General features: G+C 37.0%; 1 long non-coding RNA gene and 1 other non-coding gene across 4 annotated transcripts in view; both read left to right on the top strand.

The window, feature by feature from the left end:
- Positions 1 to 10,488: 10,488 nt before the first annotated feature.
- LOC141335335 (uncharacterized) overlaps positions 10,489 to 14,802 on the top strand; it is a 5,684-nt gene continuing 1,370 nt past the window's right edge. The window contains exons 1-6 of one of the 3 annotated variants that reach the window (XR_012355614.1): positions 10,489 to 10,578; positions 11,097 to 11,155; positions 11,391 to 11,438; positions 11,657 to 11,740; positions 12,011 to 12,076; positions 14,326 to 14,393. This is a non-coding gene — a long non-coding RNA (uncharacterized lncRNA). Of the gene's footprint in view, positions 10,597 to 11,096; positions 11,156 to 11,390; positions 11,439 to 11,656; positions 11,741 to 12,010; positions 12,077 to 14,325; positions 14,394 to 14,802 lie in introns of all 3 variants that reach the window. The other 2 variants (XR_012355612.1, XR_012355613.1) reach the window with 2 other exon arrangements.
- Positions 11,800 to 11,933, top strand: LOC141335917 (small nucleolar RNA SNORA18). The gene has a single exon (XR_012355656.1). It is a non-coding gene; the product is annotated as a small nucleolar RNA SNORA18 (small nucleolar RNA).

The following is a 14,802-nucleotide window of genomic DNA, read 5'->3' as shown; positions in this document are numbered from 1 at the left end:
CTCTCAGGCAATTGTTTGCATATTATAGTGGTTCTCTGATGAAGTCGATATATTTCTCCTCCTGGTTCACCTTAATCTTGCACCGAATGGCCGAATTATCGTGCCTTTTCTTTTGTAACAGTGTGTTTTTGCACCGCTCACTTTACAAAGATTCCTAGATTAAAATTAGCTTTTAATATGGAAACAATATGATACATATGGCATAGTTATATTCTTGTCTGTGTTACACTGTTAAAACATTGTCTCTTGGAATATGCCTCTTAAAGACACATTATGGGTATCCTTACACTGTGTGATAGTGCCGTTGATGGCATGGGTGCAAGGCTGAGGTGGAGGATGCTTGTATAACTTCAGATTCTGGCATCTGGTAGCATTGAACATTCAGATTAAAAAAAGAAACTGTTTGGCTTTGTTTGCTGCCTCACTCATTGTACATCCATGTTTATTTAAATCACATAAGATGTTTAACATGTTGTGTTTGGTCATCTATGTTCATTTTTGTGAATGTCACATTTATGTTGTTAAAAGTCACCATGAAGTGAAAATATTGTAGAAATCTCCTGAGCCACTGAAAGCATTAAGGGTTACATCATAATGTCATTGTCAAGTGCTGTCAGACTCCAGAATCTGTTGTTTTCTTTCATTTTTGTCCAATTTCAAAACTGTTCAAGTATTATATCTAGAGTGTGTTTTTTACTATGGCGAATGATATTTGCTATTTACATGTTCAGAACTGGAAACCCATATCAAATAAAGTAGAAAAACACCTGAAAATGAGTTCACCTCTTTTTGTATTGTAGATTACCAGCAAACTGGAAGAAAACAGTTGCCTTGGAACTCTACTTTGAAAAACACAAAATATTTAATCGTTCCATTAACCTATTTTAGTTTACATGAACTTCTTCCTCTATCCTTCTAACTCTAACTTCTTTTTTTTTTTTTTTTTGCATAAAATGTTTTATGATCTGGAATATCTAATGACAAAGAACTTTGGAAAGAACTCTTTTACAAATACAAACATCTTCTGTTCCTCACTGTTGTGGGATTTCAGGGATCTGTGGCCTGGTTGAGCCGGTGGGCCTAACAACTCAACAGCTCCACCATGTGTTGTAAGCCTAGTCTCTGAGCATCATCTATAGGCCTGTTGTTGAACCTGTCTCTTTGCTGTCATTTCAGAGAAAATTAAAATAATGTTTTTTTCTAATACAAGTACAGTTATGCTTTTATATCCCTACAGAACCTAAAGGAAGGACACAAGGCTCTTGTGATCTTAAAAACCTTCTAATTGAAGAGCTTTTCTTAAATGCTTGAAATTTGTATAGATTATTTAGATTTTTTTATATACATAGTTATGATGACTTGGTAGTATTTTAAAACACTGAGTATTTGTGTCCAAACTTTTGACAGTTAAACCACTGTGTTTTGAAAATTTGTGTCCATACCTCAAGATCTGATCCATTGCAGATACAGAACTTCACCAATTCAGGCTGATTGGTGCACACCGCCTATTAAAGCAAAAGGAAGACGAGCCAGACTTATATGCTTATCATAGGAGCAACATTTCTGTCATGACAACTCTAAGAGGGATTGGCATGGTAATGTACATGTACTAAACATGGCTAAATGTAACGTTTGGTCTTGGCCGAATAGATCTGCTACACTACTGCTGCAGCAGAGCAAGTACCAAGACCATGCTACTGGCAATACATCCACAAGATCCTGCTGTGAGCACATAAGAAATGCTGCTGCTGCACATATAAAATACATGAAATAACCTCCATTAAGTGAGGGGACATTTTTTTTATGTTTGCCCACTGACAAAGAAATGATCAGTCTATAATTTTAATGGTAGGTTTATTTGAATGGTGAGAGACAGAATAACAAAAAAAATCCAAAAGAACGCATTTCAAAAGAGTTATTTATATTTTATATAGGTAACAAACTGAGATTAGGAGCACTCTCTTAAAAGGAGTGCTCTTAATCTCAACTCGTTACCTGTATAAAAGACACCTGGGAGCCAAAAAAATTGCTGATTGATAGAGGGATCAAATTATTTCACTCATTAAAATGCAAATCAATTTATAACTTTTTTTAAGATCTGGATTTTTTCTGGATTCTTTCACTGTTCAAATAAACCTACCATTAAAATTATAGACTGATCATTTCTTTGTCAGTGGGCAAATGTAAAAAAAAATAAAATAAAAAAAAATTGGGGATCAAATAATTTTTTCCCTCACTGTATGGCATACATGAAACACCCCATAGCAGATCTATACAGGTGGTACATTTTAAGCAGCGAGCTCATTGGCTACCGATAGAGGAGAGACTAGTCAGTTGTGTCTCGTGATTATGATGTCCTTATGTCAGACTGAGTTACACCTATCTAGAGTTTCATAACAGAACTTTGTGTTTCTTTAACATGTCAGAGAAAACCTCACCACATGTAAGGGAGTTCGACCGTGAGCATCAGAAACATTAAAACTGACTCCAGCCTTCTTCCATGCCTCCATCTGTTCTGTGTCTCCAAGGAACGCAAGACTGAAAAGCACAATCCATAATGAGAAGACTACAATTACTGCTATTAAGTTTAGGCAATAACATGTTCTTCAGGTAGACACCTTTTATCAAGTGCCCTCTTTTGGGAAATGAATTTCTGTAAAATATATATATATATATATATATATATATATATTATCCCACTTACCAGCACATCTCAACCCCAAGTTCCTCCGATGATTTTTCCAAACGTGCCCCTGCAGAAATTAACAACTCCACCACCTCTAAACTCCTAAGTGATTTAAAAGGTGAATCAGTAAACGTGAGCATCCAACAGCATCATAAATTAACAGGGGATCTGGGGCAAAAACATACCCTGCACAATTGAACTAAATCTATTATGTCTGTTGCGACTGAAAGTGAAATGTGAAGAGTGTCGACTGTGGCATTACATCTACATCTGTTCAGGTTGCATCAGAATTTTTATTTATTTATTTTTTTGACTGAATTCTGCACTCTCATAAATTCTTCCATCATAAACCATGAGTGCAGATTCAATGTAAGAAATTCATTTTGCAGTGTAGGCAGCTTCAGGGATTACAACAGGAGTTCTTTCAAGTGTACATAATTTGCATTAGACTGAAGTCAATTTCGGTGTTTTATGCTTGCTTTCTATACACCACTTTGGAGTAGACGTCACTTTTACATCACCTGCAGCTGTGAAAGTGGAGGGAAATGGGTCAAATCCATGGAATAAGAGAAAAAAAATTATTGTTGTGCCTAAATTTTATAATTTATATCCATCATGTAGGTTATTTACTGAATATTATGATTTTGTAGTGCAATCAAAATTATTGAACCCCCTTGATCTGCAAGACATTTTGCTGCAGAGAACAAAATTTTATGAAAACAATTAAACAAAGGCATCAGTAAACTATTAGAGAAAGTTTAATAAGAGACATTTGAGTGATTCTGAGAATGTAACATAGAGGAATCATAATCAAATTCAAATTGACTTTAAACACTCATGTTCACAATGATTCAACCCTCAAAAGTCTAATTTTGCGCAGAATCATTTATTCTTTAAAACCACCGATAAATGCTGCCTGTAAGTGCTTAAAAGCCTCTGTCACCTCTCTACTGCAGTCTTGGCCCATTCCTTGCCTGAAAAAGCTTCCAGATCACTGATGATCTCAGGTTTTTACATTGCCGCTGCTTTCTTTAAATTCATCCAAATATTTTCAATGAGAAGGCCACTCAAGAACATTCTATGACTGATCTCTGCATCATTTATCCTTTCGATCTTTCATTCGAAAAATTCACAAAATTGTAACCTTTTATTGAAGTAAAACGGTGGAAAATGGGGGTGTATCTCATTATGAAATTAATGTTTATCTCTAGTTCACGTTGGACACAATTATTGGCACTCCTAAATATTTGTCTAAGTAAAATATCTCTAAAGTATATTCCCATTAGTATTACAGTTTTCATCCATCACAAGAAGTAAAACCAAAGAATGTAGTTCTGATGTGCAGAACAAGTTTGTTGAGCTTCACAAAATAGAAAGTAGCTGTAAGAAAAGAGCTAAAGCATTGAAAATCCCCATTCCCACCATCAGGGCAATAATTAAGAAGTTCCAATCAACTAAAGATGTTACAAATCTGCCTAGAAGAGGACGTGTGTCTATATCATCCTAATGCACGATAAGGAGGAGAGTTTGAGTGGCCAAAGACTCTCCAAGGATCACAGTTGGCGGATTTCACAGAATTGTTGAGTCTTGGGTTCAGAAAGCCTAAAATAAAATGATCAAACAGCCCCTACATCACCACATGTTGTTCCAGAGGGTTTCATGAAAAAATCCTCCTGGCTCACCCAAAAGCAAACTCCAGCATATTCACTTGTCAGACATGATTGGAACTTCAAACAGGACTGGCTTCTATGGTGAGATGAAACTAAAAATTAGCTTTTTGGCAGCTAACCCTCCAGACAGTGGCGTAGCGCAAACTGCGTTGGCCCACCCGCAAGAGTGGAGGCGGGGCCCCTCACCGCATAATTAGATGGGGGATTCACCTTTTCATTCAAAATCGTGAATTAGTACTGTGGAATTTAATAGTATGTAATTATTTCGTATTTATTTATTAAGAACTTTTCACACAAAAAAAAAGAATAAAAGAAACACCAACAATAAAACAGCAATTACATTAACTTGTTAAAATGCAAGGGAGCACATGACGTCAAAATATTTTTTCTATCTGCAGTATACAACAAAGATTCATGACGTTTAACATTCAATAAAGGTAATATATATTACCTTTAAAATCCTCCAAAGCGCCCCTTTCTCCTAGCATTTTTCTGCGGAGAGTCCTTGACAATGTCTGTTATGTCCATCTGACGCGCGTGCTGGCTTTCAATGCTGAGTATCGCAAGTTCAGAAAGTCTGTCCTGGCTCATTGTGCTTCTCATGCAGGTTTTTATTAGTTTTAGTTTAGAAAAAGATCTCTCGCCACTTGCCACTGTGACGGGGACGGTTAAAAAAGATTCAGAGCTGTAGCCACATCCGTGACACTTGGTAGAATAGATGTATGCTTCAGAATCAGCAGCTCTGCCAGATCTTTAATTGAGCCCATTTCAAGTTTTTTTTTTATCTCAGAACGTAGGGCACTTCGAAACGAAAGCAACTGTGATGGAAATTCGGAGGAAAATATCATCGTTGTAAGTCACTGCAAATGTTTCGGCACAAGCACGCAACTCATCATCAGTTGCATGTACGAGTTCACTTGGACGTAAGAAGCGGAATCGTTTCGCTATTGTATTCAAGCCTTTGAAACGTTGTTTGAGCTGGGAAACAGCTGTGTCAATGCACGCGTAAAAAACACCAACTTTGAACATTTTCTCAGGGTCTGTGAGACGCTCGTCCTCAGCGATTTCATCAAAGTGGCGCTTCACAATACGTGCTCGTTTTTGCGTGAAATGACAGCTGATGCCCCAGGATGCAGCAAGGCCTTGTGCGGTGCTTTTTATGTTGTCAAACTGGTCTCTTAGCAGTGATAAGTTGTTGCAGGTATTTTCCAGTAAGGTAGCTGCTTGAAGAAGGTCCACGTGTTTCTTCTGGAATACTTGTGAAACTACTTTGACGTTTTCCAAAACTCTCTCCTGAAATACAAGCATCATTACGAATTCAAATGTTTCGATCGATTTGATAAGTCTGTACGCCTCTGTACGTTCCTCTGCTTTTTTTGACTGTAGAGCTATTTTGGTTAATGCCTTTAGGATGTCAGCATAACGAAAACGTAGTGCGTGGATAGCATCGGCCCTGGATGTCCATCGCGTGGGACAAAGTCTTTTCAGTGTTGGCTTTGAAAGCTGATTTTCCAACATTTCCCACCTTTTGATGCTTTGGCTGAAGAAAACATAAAGTCTCTGGACCACATCATAGAACTCCTTGATAGCCGTGATATGCTGACACGCGTCGTTTAACACCAAATTCAAATTATGCGCTGTGCAATGTATATACACAGCATTGGGCTCCATGTTTAGGATCCGTCTCTGCACACCAGAATAAATTCCACTCATGACACTAGCTCCGTCATATCCTTGGCCTCTGCATTTTTTAAGTGACAGACCCTTACTTTGGATAAGATCAAGGATTTTTTGTTGGAGACCCTCTGCAGTTTGATCGGTGATATTCTGAAATCCGAGAAAACTCTCAGTGACATCAATACCAAGTGGATTATCATTTCCATCTTTTCGAACTTTAACGTATCTGAAAATTTGACTGAGTTGATCAACTTTGCTGATATCCTGAGTAGTGTCCATTATGATCGAATAGAATTCTGCGTCTTTTATTTCAGACACAATTTCGTCGTGCACCCTTTTGGATAACAATGCAATCAGTTCATTCTGGATTGCTGGGCTTAAATAATTGACGTGACTTTTTTTATCCAACAACTCTCGGAACACTGGATCATACCGAGCTAACAATTCAATTACTGACAAAAAGTTCCCGTTGTTTGGTTCATTCAGTTTTTCATTATGCCCTCTGAATGCCAGATTACATGAGGCTAAAGTCACAGTAACGTCAGTAATTCTTGTAAGCACTTGAGTCCAAAAATTAACCTGACTCTTGTATTCGCTGTCAAGTTGCGCATCAATGGTAAGGTCGTTTTTCCACATATCATATGTCACGCAGGCTGCTATATGAGCATGTGAAGATTCGTGTTTCTTTATTTTCTTTGAAAGACCCTGCCAGTCATTAATTCCCACAGTCCATGACGGATGGTGTGATTGACATCTCCTGTCAGCAAAAAGCCAGCATGGCTCACAGTAGGCGCGGTCAATGTTTGGCGAGTAACACAACCATTTCCGAGGAACCGTTCCCATTTTAGAACGTTTTAAATAATAATCTTTCGAAAAACATCTGCCATTTTTGTCTCAGGGATAGGGTCCTTCTGGTTTACATGGTCCCATGTTAATTATGGCCCTCTTCACACTGGCATCGGTTAAATCAACGGGAAAGTTCGCTCTGTCTGTTGGATACCGTGTACTTCTTGCTGTCGCCTCCTCTGTAATATTTTCAGTGCTGTGACAGTCATCGTCTGGACCGTGAAATCCGCTTTTAGCATCTGAGTCCATGTCTGGCGTATCATTCACCACAGCCGCGCCCGCGCCCACGTTAGAAGCAGTAATGTCCGTGATGACACTGCTAGCAAACTCCTGAGTAACGTTACCCGTGCTCGCTCTCGCAGCTCCTTCCCGCTGATTTGGAAGAAATATGGATGAAATTTTCGGTACTTTTGCATTGAATTGCTCTTTTCGGTTGGTTAGTCCGTTTTTGAGCTCCGCTGACATATTTTCTTTTACTCATTTTGCGCTCATAAGCTTCACTCTCTAAACAGTTGCAGAAATTCTTAATCGTGATTGGATAACAAGGACAACGGATATGGTCATAATCGCCAAACACGGTAGGCTGCAATTACTACCAAAATAAAAGTCCTATACGTTCACATTATAAAAACGCTTCAATTATTTATTCGAGTCAATTTTTGGGGGCCCCCCACAATGCGGGGCCGTCCGCTACGCCACTGGAGGCAGTCCGCTACGCCACTGCCTCCAGATGGTTTTGGTGCAGACAGGGATAAAAAAGTACCCCATGCCCACAGTTAAAAATACTTTAGTATTTAGTCTTTAATGTTGTGGACCTATTTTTCTGATGAAGGTCCTGTACATCTTGTTTAGATACATGGCTTCATGGATTCTATCAAATACCAGCAGATAAAAAAATCAAAACCTGACTGCCTCTGTTAGAAATCTTATAATGGGCCATGGTTGCATCTTCCAGCAGGACGATGATCCAAAACAAACATTAAAATCAATACAAAAATTGTGTCACTGAGCATAGGATGAAGCTTCTACCATGGCCGTCCCAGTTCCCTGACCTGAACCCTGTATAGAAACTGAAGAGGAGAAGCACCAACATTAAGCTGGGAAGAGAGAGATTCTGGAGAATCTAGAGAGATTCTGAATGAAGGAATGGTCTCTGATCTCTTGTCAGGTATTCTCCAAACTCATTAGACATTGTTGGAGAAAACTCAGAACTCAAAACATTTATTTCATAATGAGATTTCACCCCTAGGTTCTATTGATTTACTTCAATGACAGGTTAGAATTTTGTGAATTTTTTGAATGAAAGATCAAGAGGATAAATGATGGAATTTACTTTCACATCCACTTTTGCTCATATTTACCAAGGGTGCCAATATTAGTGGAGGGCACTGTAGCTGTGTTATTAAAAAACCCTTATATATTGACATTATCACCTTTTCACAATATGCCAGTAAACTGGTATACATGCAACTGGCCAGTAAGCTGGATTTATATAAAATCCTAGGTCTTCAGAAAAGCTTGTATTTGTAAAGTACTGCAGTCTCTGAGGGGTTGAATAATTTTGATGGCAACTGTACATGAAAGTCACATCTGAGCAATATTAAACAATTTGTTTGAATAAACATAAATGCCATGTCAGATGCTGTTTATGTTTCACCTTTGCAGTATAAAGACCGTTTTCGTATAGTTTTCTGATATATTTAAGTACTTGAAATCCCCCATACAAAGGTAAAAAAGGCTGACCCTGGTATGCAATGTATATCCAGTAAGAAGCACATAAATGTGACAAGTACTTGCAGCGTATGGCATCTCGAAGTGGAGTTTCCTCATCACAGTCAGTGGCATTCACATCTGCTCCCTGCTCCAGCAAGACACGAACAGCGTCTAAATGGCCTTCTCCTGCTGCCACATGTAGAGGCGTCCGACCGCGCTCGTCACCACTTGAGACATCAGCACCCTATCATAAGAAAGATCCAAAAATACACATTTAGTGTAGGTATACCCTTTAAGCCCAGCAAAACATTTTTATATCAGTCATTTTATTTCCTTACTTTTACAGTGATAAAAATTTTCTTTTTCTTTCTCTTTTTGGTCATTTTCTGGTCAGAGAACTCTTGGATTTCATTAAAAATATAAAATATCAACAAAAGTCTTATGGGTTTAGAATGACATAAGGGTGAGTAATTAATGACAGAATTTATAGTTTTGGGTGAAGTAACCTTTTAAGGCTCATTGAAATCTCCCTCTGTACTGCTGATACAAATAAGATATCAAAAAGATTAAGTTAGATGTGTAATATGTAGTGATATACTGAATAGACCACTGTAAATGCCCTAACTGCAAAATAGGTTGCAGATCTGGTTAAAACTAAACTGACAGTAACTAAAGTGGCATATAGAGGTGAGCTACCTTATATAACGAGAAAATAGCAAATATCAAAAGTGCGTTTGAAGGGTAAAGTTACTTTGCTGCACATCAGCACAGACATAAAAAGAAACGGGCTATCATGTTGGTATTTCCACACTCATGATTCAGTACCTGTCGTACATGTTCTTCCAGACCAAGAATATCTTCTTCTACAGCTGAGGAGTTCAACAGGTTAGGGAAAAGGGCAAGTTGGCACGCTTTCATCTCCTAGATAAAATAAGCAATTTGTAAACGGTGGTCAGTTACTTAATGACGTAATATAGATTTAATATTACAAACTGCGTGTTCAATGTCACCACGCCTTAGTGATACTAACTCTGACTTACTACCAACTTAATTATTACAATCAGCATACTAGCCAATAATTAATTCATCAATAACTGCGTTTGTTCAATAATAAACAAATCACGCTAACGTTAGGTCGCTTTAACTATAAATTAACACGAACCGTCCTTCGGTTATTCGTCCCAAGCCAGCCGAGGCGAAGAGAAGATGCTACAGCAGACCAATATCTATAAATTTCTTCAGGGATTTCTGTTTTTGACACACATCCACCCATAATGAAAGAATAATATGCCAGTCACACAAACGTATAGGTACCCTTAACGTTATTTGAATGAACACACTGGCGCGAAATAATTACTGAGTGAGGTCACGTGTCTCGCATTTGTTGAAAGATTAAATATGTTGGACTTTTCCAGCATTTGTTATTATTATTATTATTATTCAAAGAACAAACGACTAAATAGTTTTAATATTTTTTATTACAACAATACATGTAAACTTAAATGTTTTAATTTATAGTTTTGTATTTCTTGTGTATGTGGAGTTTTCATTTTTAATTTCATTAAGACTTAATTCTGATAAACTATACATCAAAATGATTCATATTGAATATAATATGTTTTCCTTTTAACAAAATTTTTAAAACTTCGTGCATGAACAGAGGAATAATCAATTTATAAATTAAACCTCTCAACACACTTTCTGCTGAATATATACCATATCAAACAATAAAAGTAACATATTTTACTTTATTATTTAATCAGTTGTTATTATTATTTCGGGCTTTAGTCCAGTTTAATATTTCTAAATCCATTTGTCGATTTGAATCGCTTAACGTTACCACAGAAACGCAGAGGAAAGCACAAAGCCGTAAAATGTCGTAAAGTCAGATACCGCCCTATAAAATGTGACGCTCTTTTTCCAGTGTCCTTCTCTGCTTCAACAAGCAGTCTGGAGAGTTTGTGACGAATTCTGGCTCACAACTAGGTACTTGTTTCTTTTAATGTACGTATGTGTTATTGCAGTATTTCAGTTGTTTAGATTGTGTTCTCTTATGGTAACGTTAAACAGCTTTAACGCAAAGACGTTCTTATACATTCTAGCGAATAGTAGGCTAAACCACGTGGTGAATGCTCATGCAGACTCGTGTGCATAAAGAAAACTAGATAAGTAAAATATTCTTTATTCAAACAGTTTTTGTATTTAAATGCATTAACTGTCTTCCAATATATTGATCAACTGTGGATTATTTGATCTTTGTGGAGAACACGTGTTTAAAAATTGATCGCATCTCGTAACCTTAGATTGCCAAGCAGATCATCACAAAAGGATTTTCTCAAATAGGGCAAATTCCTAAATCTACTTGGCTAGAAAAACACCAGGTTTGCTTTCATCGCTGTAGAATCGTTGCAGTGGTGCCAATGAGGCCTGGGATATTCCCAACATCTCTACTACTGTAATTTGGGACGATATGAAGACTAATGTTCTTTTATTTCTCCCAACAGGGAATTGTTTGACATCTCCATGTCGTTTGAAGTGTATAGCAACCGACATATACAGTATGGTAAGTATTTTAGTCTGCTTTTAGAAAGTAAATGCACAGTACTAGTCACGGTCTAATCATAATGGGCTTAGGAACTAGAGCAGTGCAAATATTACAATTCCCTTCTCTTGCAACCCACTGTTGTGTCTATCAAATAACAGTGTTACTTATGAGAAGAGACACTTTTTTTTTCCACAGATAGTGTTGCTTGCTTTTATCCTTTATTTTAAATAAAAAAAAATGTGTGCACTTTCAGGTTTTGGATGACATTAATGATCCTCCTGTGAAGGGACAGGGCAATCGGGTAAGAATTTATTAGGATAATAATGAATTACAAATGTTTTGTAATGATGATTGGCAATAATGTTCAACTGCTCTTATAAACCATGAATGAGAAACTGCCTATCTGAACACTTTTTTTTTTTTTTTTTTTTTTTTTTTTTTTTTTTTTTCCCCCCAGTGTGCTTAAAATAGAAGCATGCTATGCTTTTTCTTATGATACTACTCTCCCTGTGCTTTTAGGCTCCAGAACACCATGTGGGTGAATAATCCTGGGAATGAACACATAAAATGCATATTTTGCATCTGAGGAGGCTTGTCCTAATGGTAAATGGCACAAATGTTTATTTTTAATAGATTTTTATTTATTTTATTTTTTTTTTTTAACTGAGGTCTATCCCGACTTGCACTTATTAGTAGAGCTTCGTCGTTGGAAATGCCTCAAAGATAAAGTCTGTGGTATTGCTTTACCCGTGTTGCTAATATCATTAGCTTTGTGGGAAAACGCTGCAGTACATTCAATGAGCTTAAAGGATGTGCATAAATTTGTAAGACCTTGTGAAGAGCAACATCTCATTGTAAATTTCTGTTCTGTAGGTGTGATCTGAAGGATGTCCACTAGAAGGTGCAAAACCCCTTTTTTGTGATCGGGGTGTATTGGAGGTTTGTGATGTTTAAGTGGTTTATTAGAAATAACATTTAGTCAGCACTGTTGGTATCTGCATCCAGTTGTATGTCTGACTGGTATGTTCAAATGCCAGTGCTAGAGAACATCAACACCTGCTCTTATTGGACCTTATGTGTTTGTTGTTGGGTCCTTGCGGGGGTTGAGACAAGAGGCCAGATTTAATAAAAAAAATAAAAAAAAAGGCAAATTGACGGAGCACAATTCCATCCATAAAAGCGCCAATGGGAGGGTAAAATTCTGTGTGATTTACTGACAATGCACACATTTAAAGAACACCACACAGTCAGATCACTTCCATAATGACCAGTGCAGTCTACCAAGAGCAGCACAAATTACTGCCTGCTTTAAGACATGCTTTTTTGGGGGGGGGCGGTGTTAAATAATGGCGCAAATACCAGTCATTTGAGCGCAAGCATTAGTATCACATTGCATGATTCATTTTAATACCCTCCTCATAAATTTTGCATCTGAAAGAGAAACTCCCACAAATGCTTATTCAATAACAGGGTATCCGTGGATCCTTAAGTCTTAAAGTCTTAAATAACGTTTTTCTAATATAAGGCCTTAAAAAGTCTTAAGTCTTAAATTTCAGTTTCGGTAGGTCTTAAATAGTTCTGGTCACATGTCCGCTAAAATATCTTCAGTCTTCATTACTTAATTTAGGTCCTGATGGAAAATATATCACGTAACGCATAAAGAAAACGCCGTTCTAACAGCGTCTTTAAATCCATTTTGACCGCTCCCAGCACCCATAACATAAGTGCGCGATTAGACGTGCATGCAAAAAAAAGTGCGGCTGGCGTGACCGTGTGTTTTCAAGACGCGACTGGCATGACCGCAGTGTCTGATGAACTGAAGATATTATTTATTTATTTATTTATTTTTTTTTTTTATTTTTTTTTATATACCTCCCCCTCCCCCTGCGGTAGTTACTGCGTCTTCAGACAGAATCGCAGTAGCGGAATACAGGTCCAGCAAGTTTTTTTTCTGTATATAATGGTCTCAATATTAATAATAAAATATATAGACCGAACAAACAGCCTGATTAAAACTGAAGTGACAAATAACCAGCGAAGCATCGTAAGGCAATTTTAATACATTCAATGTAAACAGCAATTGATTATGGATAGTGTATTTCTGGTCTCTTTGTGACATACTTTAAAACAAATGAGCATAACAGCACACATAAAGAGACTCTTAAAAAAAAAAAAAAAAAAAAAAACTGAGGCAACAATTGAAAATTTTACTACTAAACGATTCAGCGTTTGGCTTGAATCGCTTGAAATAACTCGCTCATGAAGTGACTTACCGCCACCTGCTGGTAGTTTAGTGTGTTTAAAAGGATGCATCCCCACCCCAACATTTCTAATTTGTACATTCATAAAGGTATTGAAAACGTTATTCTCATAACATCTTTTATTGCACTTTTAATTTTGCAGTGTAAATTATGTAATCTGACTGCTAACAGCCATATAGAATTTGATAAATTATTACAATTTCAAAGGTGATGCATACATTTCAAAAGTTTAAAAAAAAGGCTTCAAATCAAATATGCAGATTTAAGACATAAAAGCTAATAGAGCACTGATGAAAATATTGCTTCAGAATAAATTGTTTACATCACCAGATATCTCGAAGTGGTACTTTTATGGGGATATTTTGTGTGGAATAGTATCTGCTGATATGAAAAGTTCACTGTATATCGTAGTAATAAAATTTATGACAGCCATGAAATATTGTTTACTTTTTACATTAAACAAATTAAATATTACATGTGTGTAATATAACGTATATTTCCATTACAGGTTTAGGTCTTACATTTCTTAAAAGGTGGTATTAAAAAGGTCTTAAAGTCTTAAATTTCACTTGTTCATATCTGCAGATACCCTGAATAAGGTCAGGTGCGAAAATGACTGTCCATGCCTTTTTCGCACAAATTCCTTTACTGCATGTCTTTAGTAAATTTTGACAACTATTTTAACACCTACAGATGGTTTGCACTGGCGCAAGCTGTTAGTAAATCTGGCTTCATCCTGAGGTTTTTTTATTTATTTTTTTCTCTTCTTTCCTCATGTGGGAAGTCAGTAGTATCACTTTACCCATGTCACTAAAATCTTTGTGGGGAAACGCTGCAGTACATTTAGTGAGATTAATGGATGTAGCGTATGGATTAATGGATGTTAATTTGTAAGGCATCTCACTTCTGTAAATTTCCACTTTGTAGGTGTGATCTGAGGAATGTCCACTAGAAGGCGCAACACCTCTTTTTTTGTGATTGGTGGTGTATTGGAGGTTTGTAATGTTAAATTGGTTTATTAAAAATAACATTAGTCAGCACTGTTGGTATCTGCATCCAGTTGTATGTCTGACTGGAATGTTCAAATGCCGGTGCTAGAGAACATCGACACCCGCTCTTATTGGACCTTATATGTTTGTTTGGTCCTGGTGGTGGTCGAGATAATGCATCATCCGGAGTTGTGTGTGTGGGGTGTGGTGTGTGGGTTTTTTTTTTTTTTTTTTTTCCCATGTAGACTTGTATTGGCAATGTTCAGAGTAGTGTATATAGTATGCATATCAAGTTTATTACCTGGTATGCAAATCTATGCATTTAGTGCTCAAAGGATTATCCATGTTGCTCGAATTTCTTTTAAACAAATGACCTGGGACCACAAAACCAGTCATAAGGGTCAGTATGTGTGTG

The sequence above is a fragment of the Garra rufa genome, chromosome 5 (assembly GCF_049309525.1).
Source record: "Garra rufa chromosome 5, GarRuf1.0, whole genome shotgun sequence".
Lineage (NCBI taxonomy): Eukaryota > Metazoa > Chordata > Actinopteri > Cypriniformes > Cyprinidae > Garra > Garra rufa.
Note: the sequence above shows the minus strand (reverse complement) of the source record. Positions and strands in the feature narration are given on the sequence as shown.